Here is a 17,926-nt window from a genome sequence, read left to right on the forward strand (position 1 = left end):
AAAAAAAAAAAGATTTCTGAATGACAGTGGCAGAAAACAAGCAACTCCTGATTTCCATTCATTGGCTCATTCTTTTGTCAGTGTCATTTTCACAGTCCTAAAAACTCAACAAATGGCTCAATGACCTATCAAAAAACTGGAGAAACATCTCCTAGGTCTCATTTGAAACCCTGAGACCTAAATGAATGAGGGGGATAGTCAGACAGGTGAATTTCATCCACTTACCCAAAATATGTGAACTCCCACCCTCCCACCCCTGCCTCAAATCTGAGCTTTACACACAAAAGAAAGCAAACTACTCTCTCATGTTGCTTTCTAAGGCTGTGGGGAACTCTCCTATGCCACTACTTCCTTTCTAGTACCAATTCCACTTTAATCCCCACCAACTACACTTCAGCATACAGTGTCTTTGGGGCACTTTGATCCTCAAATATGATGTCAGGCGTTGGAGAAATTAAGCCTAAAAGAACAACAAGCAATAGGTTCTATGGTGTGCAAAACTGCTGTGTTGGAAATTACCTGCACTATTTTCAGATCATCCAGGAATAAATTCTCACCTTTATAAAATAAAAACAAGGACAAGAGATCAGAAAATCCCTGTTTTGAACAAAAGATCCATAAACAGTAAAGGCCACAGTAACACAGTGCACAGCATTTAGCCCTCCAGGTTAAAAGGCCAAAAAAATATATAATAAAACCTACAAGGTAAACCCAGAATAAAGACACCAAGAATAGTTGGATAAATATGGCCTACATCAGAAATGAACAGATTTCCCCATGAGTAAGACTAAGAAGAAAAAAACAAGCATAAGTCTAATCAAAATATTTATTGCATAAAAGTCACAAGTTAGACAAAAATTATATTAGATAGTAAGAGTGTACTTCAGGTCAATGGGGAAGGGAAGGACTGGATAACAAAATAAAAAGGAGGAGGAGGGGGAAAAAAGAAGCAACAGCAGCAGCAGCAGCAGCACAGAGGCTATGATTAAATACTTGGAAAGAAGGAAAGAAAATTCACAGGCCCCTTGAAATTAAACTCCAAAAAGATTAAAGAGTTAAAAAATTTTTAAAGAAAAGATGTCATGTCATTTACTTTAACCATATTGCTTAAATGGCATTAGGGGCTTTCCATTGTTCTTACAATAAAAACTCAAAATCTACAATAAGACCTACAAGTCTATACATGGTCTGTTTTCAAAATTCCTCTCCAGGCTTAATCTTGCCATATTCACTCCTCATCTTGATTTCTGTACATTAGCCACAATGGCCTCTGCCAGGATCTGAAATGCACAACTCCACCACCTCGTTATTGTGATATAGCTACAATCTTCCTTCAGGGTTTAAGTTCAAGGTCACTTCCTTAGGAAAGATATTCTGGATCTTCCCAAGTACGTCACTTATTCTCATTAGACATTTTTATATTACTGTTCACCTCACCATCATAACACTTGCCACAGTTTTAATTTTATTTGTGCAAATTTTAAAGAAATTAATAGTTATTTTCTATCAGACTAAAGCTCCAAATGGGTAAGGATCATTACTTTTTGTGTCACAACTGACTTGACATTGCCATATAATAGACAATAAATACCTGTGTAATTAAAATATGTAAATAAACAACTGAACTAAAACATATATGATCGTAATTTTGAAGTGATGCAGATCCTAAGCATAACACAGAGGTACAAACCATACAGGAAAAAAACTGATGAATTTGACTACCCAAAAAATTAAAATCTCTATCAAAAACATTATGAAAAAACTTAAAAATATTTACAATATCCCTGATTCAGAGTTGATAGCCTTAAAACGTAAATTGCTTTTCACAAATAAATAACCTCCCCCCACCAAAATGTGCAAAGGATAAAGACAAGAAGTCAGAATAGTATAGTTTCTGTCTACAGCCATGCAATCCTGAACAAGCCTGATCCCGTCTGATCTCGGAAGCTAGGCAGGGTCGGGCCTGGTTAGTACTTGGATGGGAGACCACCTAGGAAGACCAGGTGCTGTAGGAATAAAAATTAAAAAATTAAGGGATTGTAAACTGACAAGGTCCTTGCAATCTGTGTGGTCAACCAAGGGTTGCCTCGCCTAAAAAAAAATAATAATAATATAGTTTCTAAACATAAAAGTTCAGTATCATTAGAAAATTTTTAAAGTTTTACACAAAAATAACATTTTTACCTACCAAATTAATAATTTTTAAAATTATATTGTCAGTGTTAGGAGGAGTACCAAATTTCATATATTCCAAGTGGGAATACAAATTTGTAGAAGCTTCCCAGAGGGCAGTTTTGTACTATGTCCAAAAGTGAATACTGTCTTTGATTCCACAATTCCTCTTCCAGGAAAACAGTATTCACTGGAGAATTATTTATAAATAATGAAACACTACAACAGTGGGATACTACTATACACGTATTAGAGTGGCCAAAATCCAGAAGACTGACAACACCAACTGCTGGTGAGGATGTGGTGCAACAGGAACTCTCATTCATTGCTGGTGGGAATGCATAAAGGTACAGCCACTTTGGAAGACAGTTCAGTGGTTTCTTAAGAAATATACCCTTACCATACAGTCCAGCGATCATGCTCCTTGGTATTTATCCAAAACAGTTGAGAACTTATGTCTACACAAAAACCATGACACAGATGTTTATGCAGCTTTATTCATAATGCCAAAACTTGGAAGCAACCAAAATGCCCTTCAGTAGATGAATGGATAAAAAAATTGTGGTACATCCAGACAACAAAACACTATTCAGAGCTAAAAAGGAGTGAGCTGTCAAGCCACAAAAAGTCACAGAGGAACCTTAAATACATATAACTATGTGAAAGAAGCCAAACTGAAAAGGCTACATGCTGTTATGATTCCAACGACATGACATTCTGGAAAAGGCTAAACTATAAAAACAGTACAAAGATCAGTGGCTGAGAGAGGTGACACTGGGGAGGGGAGATATGAATAAGCAGAGCATAGAGAATTTTTAGGGCAGCGAAAATACTCTGTATAATATTATAGTGATGGATATGTCATTAGACATTTGTCCAAACCCACTGAATGTATACCAAGAGTAAACCCTTAGGTAAGTATGAACTTTGGATGATTACGATGTGTCGATATAGGCTCATCCTTGGTAAAAAAAAAAAAAAAAAAAAAAAAAAAAAAAAAAAAAAAAAAAAAAAAAAAATTCTGAGCAGTGATGTCGGTAATGAGGAAGGTTATGCATGTGTGGTAGCAGATGCTGTATGAGAAATCTCTTAACCTTTCTCTCAATTTTATTGTAAACTAAAATTGCTCTTAAAAAATAAAATCTTTAAAAAAAAAAGACTGAAAACGCAAATATCTAACAATAGGGAAAACAAAATTTTTTAGAACGTACATAAAGTTCCAATAATATCATGTGTCATAAGAACATTCAATGACATGGGAAAATATTAACAATATAATAAATGGAAAGCGTGGGTTTCAAAGCAGTATGGTTTTGGTTTCCTTGTGGAAAACATACGTACATGGGGAAACAGAAAGAAGACTAAATGTTAACATCAGTTATTATTAGGTAGAGAGTTTGTGGTGATTTTTGTTTTCCTTGTTTTGTCTTACATTTCCTACAATGAATATTTCTATCCTGTACTCAGAGAGAAATTAATAACAAAAAATACTACCTGACAATATTTTAATATATGCTTACTATATGCCAAGCACTATTCTAAGCACTTTACATATATTACTTAATTACCTCATTACTATGAGGCTGGTAGTAAGCTTACGAAGTAGGTATTATTATCTCCATTTTATAAATTACTAAATGTAACTTAAAAAAAATTTTTTTTTTTCATTTGGTAACCTTCTCAAATCTGATTAAAGTTAATTGTCTAAAATTTTCCAAATAGCAACCACTTAAAGTTAAAAGTAGTCAAGGCATTCCGTTTACATCTAAAATCAGAGCCTCCAACCTCAGATTTGGCTACGGTCTCAGATTCAGGGAGAGAAAGTAGGAAGGGGAAAGGTTATAACCAAATATTTGCAGTGAGAACATTCATAAATCAGAAATTCTGTGCCATATCTCCTAGTTTCCCAATGTAAGCAGAGTTCTGAATTTGGCTATAGAGCCTTCCATTAACTTCTATATCCTTTCTCAATTGTGAAGAAAAATTTCCTTTCCAAGGGTTCATATGAGCACACTTTTTGAAACTAAGCGTTGCATTTTATAGTCTTCCTCATGGAAAAGAATTCCACATACTGCAACCATTCAAACACAATTAACTCACCAAAGCTCTTTTCACCACAAGTTAATATTATTGTTTCACACATACCTTCTCTTTTTCTTGCTTCTGATTACATGTTGGCATATCCTCTTCATAGTCTAAACTTTCTGGACATGTAATTTCTGCTGGCTATGATCCAGCTGATGAATCTGCCAGGTTGAAAGCACTTTAAAGGCCAATGGTGGCAATAACAAAAGATGATGCTGACCTGGCAAAGAATCACTTGGAAATATATTTGATGGGCAAAACTATCAGTTACTTAAATCCCTACTCAGTTTGGCTGGGGCAGGCATGAATAAAAAAAACTGGTAAATAATTATTTAATATGTCAAATGTATACAGTATTGTATACCGACCATTCAATGGACACCTAGGCCAGACACAGGATTAGGTATTTAATATATTACCTCATTAGGGCCTCACAACCACCCTGAGATGTATTAATTAACTCTATTTTTACAATTATGGAACTCAAAAATCAAAGATTAGATAACTGCTACTAGGTCACAAAACTAATTAGCAAGAAGGTTGGGATTCAAACCCACATCCAGCTAATTCCAAATCCAATGCTCTTTTCACTTACACCACACTGCCGCCCTCTGTCAGCTCATTGGTACTGGCAGTTCCCAACGGACCATCCACCTGAGTGAGCCAGTAAGATGTCCTTGAAGTCTGGCATTGGCTTAAGGTACAGTACATATATTAACCTATCAGAGTCCCATCCGACCCACCCACCCCTCAGAAATATGTAGTCTCATATGTAGGGAGGAGACTCAATTCCTTTATCATCACTCCAGATGTAAGTGAAACATGTAGAGTGGGAAAACCTCTGATGTATATCAAGCTGTCATCAACATTATTAAAGTTAATGCTGGGCTAATGCTGGGCTAATTATTGACATCTAATGTTCAACTGATTACTACTCACAAGTTTATGCAGTAAATCAGCACCTGTGCCCTAACCTTCTAGTGTCATGGAACAAAAGGGGGCAACTAACTGTGCTTAGGGGGCCCCAGCAGTTAGGATGCAAACAACAGAGGCCTCCTAAAGCCTTCCTAGGTAGTTTTCCCTACCTTTGAAGTGTGACTTCAAAACTTTAACCACCTGGTGTCACAATACAAAGAATATATAAAGCACTCTTGCCTATGACTAGCAAAATAACTTAAAAACTCATTTTTAAAAATAATTTTCTTGGTATTTGGGAAACATTTCTTTAAGTCTTCTTGGAAGGAGCAGTGTGCGAAGGTCAATATCTAACAACTGTATTGAGACAGAAGTTTACAATAAATATCTAAAATATTTTTACTTTAAAAGGATTTTCCTATATATGCTATTTAGGAAATATCTTCTGGTATTTCACAAGGTGAGCCTTTATCATCTAACCAGATAACTTGCAGAGGAGGGGCAGTCTCACGAAAATGATCGCCAGTGCTTCTCAAACCTAATTTGTATATAACCAACTGAGTATAGTGTCTAAATGCAGATTCTGATTCAATAAGGCTAGAATGGAACCTAAGATCCTGTATCTCTAGCAAACTCCCAGGTGATGCTGATGTTCAGAGACCAGCCTTTAGCAGCAAAGGTCTCAGCCACTATTTCTTCATTCAGATCCTTACATACCTGTGCTCCCCAACTCTCCCCCAGGGAATTGAATGTTACAGAAATTTTCATTGTTTCAATTTTTCTGATAACCTAGAAGAAAAATATTTTTTATTAGTTCAATGAAAAGACCTCTCTTTTAAAGAAATAATTGACAGGCACGTCCAGAAAATTAGTTCTCTTAATTCGGCTTTTCTCAAAACAGTGTCTGCAGACACCTTCTTGGAGGGTCCTCAGAAATTTTTCGTAAAAGAGGACAATACAATCACTTCTAATCAGTTTTTCAGCAGCACAGCCAACATCCAGCTACAGAGACTATGTTTGGGAATAGCCAAAGGTTAAGAGAAAAAATAGATTCTGAAAATCACAGGGCTTGATTTCCTACCCTGAAAACCTCTGAAATGTATTATTGAATAAGTGGTTTGTGAGAACTTTCAGTGCAATAAAAAGAGACGTTCATGGGAAAACAGCATGGTTTCACTAAGATTAAGTTATGCCAAACACTTTAATTCCTTTTTGACAGTCTTTTAAGAATGGTGGATTATAACAATGCTTTCGACAGCATATCTAGATTTCAGCAAGGTATATGAGTCTCTTAAAACAGGCTTGTGGCCAAGGAGAGAAATTCAGACTAAATCATGTGCTGGATAGATTCATAGGTGGTTAAACTGTGAATATGCAAAAACAACGGATGGATGGAATAATGTCAGCCTAGTAAGAGATCCCTTCACAGCTCCTTCCTTTCCCACTCCAATCCCTCCCAATGTCGAACAAAAACAGAAACCCAGGTTTTCAATGGTAATTTAGTGGTTAACGCTTAAAGAGAGGTTGGAAATAGATGGCGGAAAAGCAGTAGATATTTTCCCAGTTAAAATCTGGTTAAAATACTGGAAAATGAGCACCAGTAAACACTGTATTTACAAAGCGTATGGGAGGAGGGACGGACAGAGTAGAGATAGATGTGAGGAAGCCTATTCCAAAGCTTTTTTTCCATCTTAAGCATAACGTTATTATGTGTCTCTGAAACCACAGAAGGTCCCAGGAGGCGTTACTCCAGAGTTTTATTTCTGAATCATAAATCAGAAAAGGACCAGCTTTGGGAAACACATCAAAAACTGGCCTCTTGATATGCTTATAATCTTCAATAAATCAAAGTTAAGTATACATCCCTAAACTAAAGGAAAAAAGAATCTTCCATCAAACAATTAATAATAGAAAAAAATTAATTTAATTGTGTAAAACATCTAGAGTACTATTATTTACTTTATTATAAAATAAATATAATTTTACTTTAGTCACTTAAAAATATTTATTCCAAAAAGCATGAAAGTGCTCAAAGACTACAGAAGTCATATGTAAAGGACTCAGGAGCTACCAGATTTAGAATAATTGGTGCATCTAAAAGTATAATACTGACGATCAATTTTAACATTTAATTTTTTAAATCCATGAATCCATATTAACGGGGGGAGGATGATAAGGGAAGTTCTTGCAGAATGCCAGCTATTAGATGAAAAAGGAATGACGATTAGAAAATAATCTCTCTGACACTAGACAAATGTCTAACCACTATGATGTATACCCGAAACCAATATAATATTATATGTCAGTTATAATCGAAAAATAAAATAAAATAAATTTTTAAAAGAAAGAAAATAATCCCTCTGCAATCTCCAGTGTAATTGATTCAGGCGAGAATCACCTGTGAGAGCTAAAAGTACTTGGGGAAAAAATTAAGGAATAGGATAGTTACATGATCTCAAGCATCATCCCACGGATGACCTACTAATCATAAAAGGACAAATGAACTGTTACAAAGAAAAGCTATGGTGGCCACCTCTTAATCAAATGACTCTATTCCACAATCACCAACAGCAGGATAATCAGATCTCATGTGCCTCCTCGTGTGATGCAGTAGGTGATAGCACCTCAGCTGTCTTCTTGCCAAAATTGCTTAACTTGAATCTAAAAATTGGAAAACGAGCAAACAAATCCAGAATACAGAACATTCTACAAGTGATCCAAACTCAAAATAATCAATATCATAAAGCAAAACAGAAGAAAGAGACGATAATCAAATGCAACACATGAAATTTTATTGCACTCTGGATTTTTTAAAAAGTTATGAGATAATTTCAACATAAAATATACCTGAGATTACATTATTGGATTATGGTTAATTTTCAACAATGATGATAATAACAATAACAATAATATTGGGCATGGTAGAAGAATATCTTTATTCTTCAGAAACACAAAAGTATTTAGAAGTAATGTTTAATGGTATCTGCAACTTATTTTTTTAAAGTTCAGAAAAATATATGTACAGATATAGAGAATCAAATGTGACAGAATGTTAACAATTGATTGGTACAGATGAAGAGTATATGAGTGCTTCTTCTTTATATTTTGACTTTTTTGCAGATAGTAATTTTTCAAAATTAACAAACGAACAAAGGAGAAATTTTTTTATTTCAAGCATTAATTTTTTCTATTCCTCCTCAGCCTTATTTTTTCCATAAAAGCTTGTGTTCCTCAGCCTCATGCTTCCTCCTGAAGAAGTTTCCAGTATAAATGTATCCTTGGAGTTTGGTAGCAATTACAGCTATCTCTGAACTATGCATTCAATACTCCAAATCCATACAGGCTGTAATTTAAAAAAGTATTTAAAAATTAAACAAAGCATCAAAAGTTTAATGAACAAGGTAGTCTAGATGATAATATGTTCAAAGCTGAGAGTTAATTTCTGTTTCTGTGCTTTCAATTCTTTTCAAGGCAAGCACTTCAACTATTTCCTCAGAGATAATTTGAGAAACTCTGGTAAAATTCAAAGCTGTCTTCAGCCCAGTGCTCCCCTCCAAGTTAACAATGAAGTCCCACCTAAATGATTACAAGAGGCTGATGGCTGTGCACCATCTCTGTCTTACTACATGTAAAGATCATCTTAAGCTCACTCACAAAATAAGTCAGCGGTGAGTCTTGAGATCAAGAAAATAAAAGTATGGAAAGCTACAGGTTACATCAATGGCAACGCAACCTAAATTGGGGGAATTTAATCTAAAATTGATGATGACAAAGCAGATGGCACACATATTCTCTTTTGGCATTTTGCCCAAGAAATAGCAAACTATAAATGAACACATTTTAGAGATGCTAAAGCAAAAAAAAAAAAAACTTAACATATTCACTTGTTTATTTCTTATGTTCTTATCATCAAAGAAAGTAGAGGATTAATACACAAATAGATTTAAAGATCATCTTTCACATCTTTAAAATACATTTCCAACAGAAATAGACTCTACTTTAACCAAATTAACATATGACTTCATAAAACTAATGAAAATCCCCGAATAACTGCCTAGTCACTTTTCATCTTTATTTTTTTTTTACCCCAAACAGCCTTCTGCTAAGAACTGCTTTCAAAAATGTTAATCAATGATCCTTAACAACTGACAGGATAAAATGAATACGGAAACTAAAACCCAAAATAATCTTTCTTTACTTGAAAATAATAACAATTGATTATGAAAGATTAAAGATAATAATCTGTTATAGATTTAAATGTTTCTTTCTAACTACCAATGACAAATAATATATAGTGCATGCTCTGAAAATTAGGCAGTTTAAAATATTAGTAAGATCTCTCTACTTTTGTATATTTTAAAAATATCAACAATATAGAATTTTATATTAAGTTAGTAGGAAGTTTCATAGTTTATTCCCTCCAGCCAAAGATCAGAAAAACAACTTTTAAAATTACAGAGGCAATTTAAAATTCTCACTTCTGCAGCAAATCCATATGCTAAGAATATCTTGCCAAATAAATGAATTGCTTCTAGCGATGACCTATTTTAAAAGAAAAATCTAACTAAAATTTTCACAAGTGAAATTAAATTACTCTAATGGACTACTTACCTCAAAACCTACTTATGTATTACCTATATTTAAACCATTTTAAGAAATAGTGTGAAATGTTTTATCAATAATTTTTTTAAAAAGTAAGCTAAAACAAAAAACCTAGATACTATGTTTCCATAATATCTGGTCTCCACATATTTAGTCCAGTACCTTTTAATGCTTGAAACAGTACAATTTTCCTGAAGTAAAATAAGCACAGCTTAAGAGTTCTCTAAACATTACTCTTGTCATTAGAAAAATATCTTCATAGTTAAAAGCTAAAACTAAGCATATTGTATATGGCAGAAACTGAATAAATAAATATGTATTACCTTAGCTAACCCTCCAGACAACCCTCCAAGGTAGAGACTATTATTATCATCATTTTAGAAATGAAGTAACAAAGATTCAGTGAAGTTAAGTGGCCAGGAGATTGCCAGGGATTACTCAAATCTAATCTTCCCTTCTTTCCTACTAACAGAGCTTTGGCTGGGCATATGACCATCCAGCTGGAGGATACATCTGCAAGCTCCCCCTGCAGTTTTGGTGTGGTCATGGGCCAAGTTCTCAGCAACGATTCTCACTGGTTAACTAAATTCTCATAAGAGTGGAAGTGATATATGCACCTTCCATGTCACGTGTTTCTCTCACAGGCTGAACACAAGTGTGGAACTGAGGTGACTTCAACCATGCAGACGACGACAGCACCTTAAGGGATGGCAGCGCAAGAAAACAGAAGAAACAAGCAGTGCTCAATGACCCTATACATCCTGGACTACATGTCTACTTGTGAAATAAGAGAAAAAATATATATATTGATCTATGTGCCCTGGTTCCTAACACAGGGCTCCTAAAACCTTTGTAATTTCCTGGGTGATAGGAATGTCTTCTGTTCTAATTAGGAGACAGTGGGTGGGCTTCTGAATGACTCCTAGATGAGGCCTGGTCATCAGAAAGAACAAGCCATGATTAGAAGCTTAGAATTTTCAATACCCATTCTCTTGAAAAAAGAAGAGGGCTGAAATGATCTATCATACCCACGTGATGAAGCCTCCATAAAAATCCCAGTTGTATGGGGTTTGGAAAGCTTCCAGGTGGGTGAACACATGTACCTACTGGGAGGGTGATTCACCCCAACTCCACCGGAACAGAAGCTCCTGCACTCAATCCCCCCAGACCTCGCCCTATGTATCTCTTCATCTGACTGTTCATCTGTATCCTTTATCACATCCTCTTTTTACACTAGTAAACGTACATATATGTTTCCCTGAGTTCTGTGGGCCGCTCTAGCAAATTAATCTAATCCAAAGGGAAGGAGGTCATGGGAACCTCCGATCTGTAGCCAAGCCGGATGAGAAGTGGGTAACCTGGGGATCTGCTACTTTCAATTGGTATCTGACGTGGGGAGAACTGTCGTGAGACCGAGGCCTTAACCTGTGGGATCTGACACTATATCTCCAGGTAGATAGTGTCAGAATTGAGTTAAATTGAAGGACACCCAGCTGGCTTCTCAGAGGATTACTTGGTGGGGGTAAACCTCCAACATTCGGTGACCGGAAGTGTCAGCAAGAAGTGTTCTGTGTGAATGTAAAGGAGACACACGTGAGGAAAGTTTTTCCAAAACACTACATCAGATAAAAATGAGAGAAATATTGGAGACTATATTACAGAGGAATAAGCTCCTATTTTCAGGGCCACTGTGTTTTGGAGAAGTGTCAATTACACAAGCTTAGCTTATGCCCAATTAATCATAAAATTGGTAACAGATGTGGGGTGCTGGTGTTATATAAATATAAAATATGAAGCACTGGCTTAGCGATCGGATGCTAGGTAACAGGAAAAATGTTGCTAACTGAAAATGGTCTTAAACTGGTGACCCTTGTTTGTCTCAGTAAAATAGTTGGCAAATCTGTCATCTGAGACGACCTGTAAGGCAGCCAAACAATATGCTCAAAGGGACGTAGATGAAAGTACTGAAATAGATATTTCTATAATTCCAAGTGTTAAACCAGAATTAACTATCTAGCATTGAAACAGGCTATTATCACAAAGAAATCCTGGAACTAATTATATTCTGTAGTAAAAATCAGAGGCTTCTTTACCTTATACAATAAAAATATCAGAGATAATATGCCTTAAGATGTCTGTTTCTAGATTAATTTCATCCCTCTCTCAATGTGAATTAAACAGAAAGCACTAAATAAAACCTCACATTTTGGAAATTGAAAAATGAAATATTTTATTTCCTCCAAAATTTGTTGAAGAACAATAAATTTTTAATCTTATATACCAGTTATCCAGTAAGTCTTGTTTCACTTTAATATTCCACATATGTAAAAATAAAACAATTAATAAAATACATCAGTTTGAACATCATTTAGAAATGTTTGATTGTTTTAATTAGAGATTTTGTATATTTTTCTTCATTTGTTCTCTCTCTTATTACCTTTTGAATTCCAAATTTAGCTAAGAACTTCATTCAAGGTCAAGTCTCTTTTAAAATTATCCTCAAATATATCTAAATAAAAATTCTCTATGTTACTGAGTTATTTTTATATCCCTATTATAGGAAACTTTAGTTCCTAAAAACATGTCAGACAGTGCTGCCAACTGAAAAACTCAGAGTATTTAGTTTCACTGCCCCCAACCTACTACAAAATGAAAACTAGAAGTATGAATAAAACTAAATGAAAGAAAACAAAGAGCCTAAAACAGAATCTTAGTCAAAAAACTAAAAGAAATTATAGACATAAAATGTCTCAAATGTCAACTTCTCCTTGATAAATATCAAAACTTATCTCAAAAAATGCCTTCTGTCTACTTTTTCCATACAACATTTTTTTATCTTTCTGATCTGTTCCTCACTTATACATTTTTCCCTTAAGAAACCTTTTTTTTTGTCATATTATTTATCTTCCTGCTATAATAGAAGAAGCTTATAGTACAAATAAAGAGACCAGATTCTAATGTCAGCTCTATCACTAAGTGACCTTACGTCCCAAACTACCAAGGACTGTCCCCATTTGTGCCTGTTGTCCCAGTATAATTATCACTCTCAAAGTGGCTGTAGAAAAAATTTATAATAAACACACACTCTCCATTACTAACCTGCTATGTGAGTTTGAGTAAGTCACAAAACTTCTTTGGAACTGAGTTTATTCTTTGGCCAAATGAGATGTGGCCTTCTAGATCCTAAGGAACATGTCAGAGCTCTTCAAATCCTTCTTAGACATCTCATTCCCCAGATCTGCCTTTTAATTTTCTTTTGTTTTTGCCAGACTCTTTTTTTGCTCCAACTAGTATTGCTGTCTCAAGCATCTGCAGTATTAAACAACTACAGCTGATCGTTTTCAACGAATGCTGTGGTGATAGAGCTTTTCCCATTGAGTGACCTCTCAGTTAGGCCCTGAGAATGGGCTTTTCCAGAAAACTGCCAGTCAAATAGTGACAATTCTCTGGGACAGGGCCTTTTGGTGGAACCAGAAACCCATTCTTCCCTCTCCAATGATGGCCTGAGGGCTGGTTTTCACAGTTACTGTGGCAGCAAGGATGCTGGTTTTCAAGAATGCTGTGATGCTGGGGAGGGAGTGATAGAAACAGGGAAAATTAAAATGCCACAAAGTTCACTGTTCTTATTGAGACTCAAGCCATTTTTCATGACTAAATTATTCTTGTAATGTTGTAAGCCTTTGTTAATTTCCAGAGTTGTGAAAAAGTTGATTATGACGATTTTTGCCAGTGTTCTGGTTGCTTTTATGGAGATTTCCAGAGATCTTTACTTAGCGATTCTGGAAATGCCTCCCCTTCCTACTGAATTTTATGACTTACTACTACTCTTGATCAGCTTTCTTCTCTCTCTCTTTCTCTGGTGCTTTCTCCTTTGCTCTTTCTTGTTTTCTTTGTCTTTTTTAAGATTTTGAAACATAGTTTTATTATCTTTTTTCATCTTTGTTTTTTTCATTTCTGTTTTTTTCTTTCATCCCTCCAACAGGTATGTACTTTTTAAAAAAATATGTAGATCTTTTATTTTAATTAAAAAAATTTAATTGAGGTAAAATACACAAAATTCACCATCCTTATTAACCATTTTTAAATGTACAACTCAGTAATGTTAAGGGCTTTCACATTGTATGCAACCAATCTTCAGAACTCTTTTCATCTTGAAAACTGAAAATCTGTACCCATTAAACAACAACTACTCCATTTCCTCCTCCCTCTGTTCCCTGACAACCTCTATTCTGCTTTCTGCCTCTATACATTGGACTACTCTAGGTATCTCATATAAGTAGAATCATACAGTGTTTGTCTTTCTGTGGCTGGTTATTTCACTTAACAGAATATCCTCAAAGTCCACCCATCTTGTAGCATGTGCCAGAATTTCCTTCTTCTTTTAAGGCTGAAAAATATCTGTTGTCTGTATATGCCACATTTTGTTTATCTATTCATCCATCAATAAACACTTGGGTTGCTTCCATCATTTCACTATTTTGAATGATGCTGTTACGAGCACAGGTATACAAACATCTCTTTTAGACCCTGCTTTCAAGTCTCCTAAATTAACTTCCTGGATGATTGTTAAAGGTATACCCCAACATGCAAATACAGCCTCTCAGCAAAGACTGAAAGATTTATTGTTTCAAGGCATTTAATTCTTTTCCTATTAAAAAAAAAAAAAAAGTGCAGCTCGTGTAGGAATGCTACTTTTCTAGGATTTGACATTTTCAGTGATCAAACTACTAAAAACAGATTACTACAAATAGGATAATGTCATTTGTTTCAAAAGACTATCAATATACTAGAGCAATATGACAATAATATTAAAAGAGAAATATTCCACAGCAAACTTTGGGGGTAAGGTTAGGACTGTAATCTATGAGTTATCTTGGGAAAAACAGGAAAAGGGTTAAGGAAACCTCTCTCAAATTGTTAGCTGACCACCATGGTAACCAAGCGGAGGCTTCATTAGCCTCCTGTAACCAAAAAAAAAAAAAAAAACTTTACAGAATTTTTTCAGAAAACTCAGTAAACAGACAAATAACAGCGACAAAGAACAAAAACACCAAACTCTAGGGAAGGAAGGAGGAAGGGAAATCTGATTTATAGAGTTTCCATGTTATGTTATTTGAAATATCCACTTTCCCATAAAAACTTACAACACACACAAATAAACAAGAAAATATAGCCCATACAGGAAATAAAGTAGTCAATCAAAAAACGTCCCTGAGAAGCCCAAATTTGGACCATACTAGACAAAGATTTAAGTAAGCTATTATAAATATGTTCAAATAACTAAAGAAAACCATGTCTAAAGAATTAAAGGAATATATTAAAACAATGTATTACCAAACAGAGACTATCAATATAAAGATTAAAAATTATTTTTAAAAAGAACCAGATAAAAATACTGGAGTTGAAAAGTACAATACCTGAAATGAAAAATTCACTAAAGGGGTTCGATATCAAATTTAAATTGGCAAAATAAAGAATCGGTGAACCTGAAGATATGTCAACTGAGATTATCTAGTTTTAGGGACAAAGAAAAAAATGAAGAATAACAGAGCCTTAGAGACCTCTGAGACACAAGCAACGATGTCAATACATGCATACTGGGAGTCCCAGAAGGAAAGAAAAGGGACAAAAAGAATATTTAAAGAAACAGTGTCCAAAAACTTCCCAAATTTGATGAAAACATTAATCTACATATTCAAGAAGCTCAACAAATTCAAAGTAGAATATACAGAAAAGAATCCATATCAGGACTCATTATAGTCAAACGTCAAAAGATACAGGGAAAACTTGAATGCAGCCAGAAAAAGTCTCATCATATACAAAAAATTCTCTGTAAGATTAACAGTTTATCTCTCATCAGACACTATGAAGGCCAGAGGGCAGTAAAACAACATATTCAATGCCCTGAAACAAAAAAGTCCACCAAGACTTCTATATCCAGAAAATTATCCTTCAAGAGTAAAGGAGAAATTAAGATACTCCTATGTAAGCAAAACTTGAGAGAATCTGTCACGACCAAATCTGTCTTACAAGAAATATTAAAGAGAGTCCTTGAGGTTGAAATGAAAAACACCAAACATTAACTTGAATCTACATGAAGAAATAAAGGGAATAAGTAAAGATAACTACATAGTTAAATATAAAAGGCATTTAAATGTATTTTTGTTGTTAACTCTTTTCCGTTATCTGATTTAAAAGACAACTGCATAAGTCAATAATTATAAAAATGCAGTCATGGCCTTATAAAACAAGGAATGTATAAAGCAAGGAATGAAACTATACTGGAATAAAGTTTTGTATACTTTTGAAATTCGTCTGAATTCGATGGTTTTACTTTAAGAAGTTCACTGTAATCCTCGGGGCAACCACTAAGAAAAGAACTCAAAAAAAATCATAATAAGACCATCAGGAATGATGAAATAAAGGCCTATGAAAACCCCCTTCTCCAGAAAAGCAACAAAAAGAATTAAAACAATAAACTAGAAAATATATATTTAACACAACACAAAGCAGTAATGGAAGAACTGAGGAATAAAAAAGACATAAAACATACAGAAAACCAATAGCAAAAAGGCAGACATATATTCTACCTGATTATCAGTAATTAAACTAAATATAAATCATTAAACACGCCAGTTAAACACTCTAATCAAAAGGCAGAGATCGTCTGAATACATTTTTTAAATGATCCAACTATATGCTGTCTAAAAGAGACACTTTAGATTCAGAGAAACAAATAGAGTGAAAGTAAAAGGGTATAAAGATGTGCCATGCAAAGAGTAACCAAAAAAAAGAATTATAGTGGCAATACTAATATCAGACAAAATAGACTTTTAAGATAAAAATTGTATCTAGAGAGAAAGAAGTATGTTTTGAAACAAAAAAACATCAATTCAAAAGGAAGACATGATTGTAAATATATGTATACCTAACTACAAGGCTATAAAACACACGAGTAAAAACTAACAGAATTGAAGGGAGAAAAAGACAATTTAACAACGGTTGGTGATGTCAATACTCCACTTTCCATAATGGATAGAACAATTAGAAGATCAACAAGAATAGGTATAACACCAAAAGCACAAGAATGAAAATATACATATAATTGAACTGTATCAAAATTACAAACTTTTGTGCTTCAAATGATACTACTGAGAAAGAGAAAAGACAATCCACAAAACAGGAAAAACATTTTCAAATCATATATTCCATAAGGGTCTAGTATTTGGAATATAAAAATAATTTTTACAATACAAAAATAATTAGATAAATAACTATTTTTAAATCAGCAAAGGATCTGAATAGACATTTCTCCAAAGAATATTTACAAATGGCCAAAAGATGCTCAACATTATTAGTCATTAGGGAAAAGCAAATCAAAACCATAATGAAATACCACTTCACACCCACTGGGATGTCTAAAATCAAAAAGGAAAAACAATAACAAGTGTTGGAAAAGAAATGAAGAAATTAGAATCCTCATACATTGCTGATTGGAATGTAAAATAGATGCACTCACTCTGAAAACTATTTAGTGGATCCTCAAAATGATAAACATAGTTACCATATGACCCAGCAACTCCAAAACTAAGTGTATACCCAAGAGAAATTCAAACATATACCCACACAAAAACTTTTACACAAATGCTTATAGCAGAATTATTCATAATAGCCAAAAAGTGAGAACATCTCAAATGTTCATCAACTGATGAACAGGTAAACAAAATTCGGTATACCTATACAATACAATTTTATTTGGCTAGAAAAAAGAGTGAAGTATAGATATAAACTACAACAGAGATCAACCTTGAATTTAAGTAAAAGATGCTAGTTACAAAGGACTCCATATTATATAATTCCACTTGTATGAAATGTCTCTGTTATTCTACTTATATGAAATTGTATAGAATAGGAAAATCTATAGAGATATAAAGAGTAGTGGCCACCAGGGTCTGGGGGCAGGGAAATGGGGGAGTGACTTCTAATGGGTACAGAGTTTCTTTTGGGGGTGATGAAAAGGTTCTGGAATTACATAGTGGTGATGATTGTAAATATATTAAACCACTTAATTGTGTACTTTAAAATGGTGAATTTCATGGTATGTGGACATCTCCATAGAGCGATCTCTTTTTTTAATCAGTAAGGAAAATGA

The 17,926-nt window shown here is 34.2% G+C and overlaps 1 pseudogene; it reads left to right on the plus strand.

Annotated features, from left to right (window-relative positions):
• Nucleotides 1-1,896: 1,896 nt before the first annotated feature.
• LOC112470545 lies at nt 1,897-2,015 on the plus strand (annotated as a pseudogene).
• Nucleotides 2,016-17,926: the final 15,911 nt, after the last annotated feature.

This window comes from Pteropus alecto, unplaced genomic scaffold (genome assembly GCF_000325575.1).
Source record: "Pteropus alecto unplaced genomic scaffold, ASM32557v1 scaffold3, whole genome shotgun sequence".
In the NCBI taxonomy this organism is placed as follows: domain Eukaryota; kingdom Metazoa; phylum Chordata; class Mammalia; order Chiroptera; family Pteropodidae; genus Pteropus; species Pteropus alecto.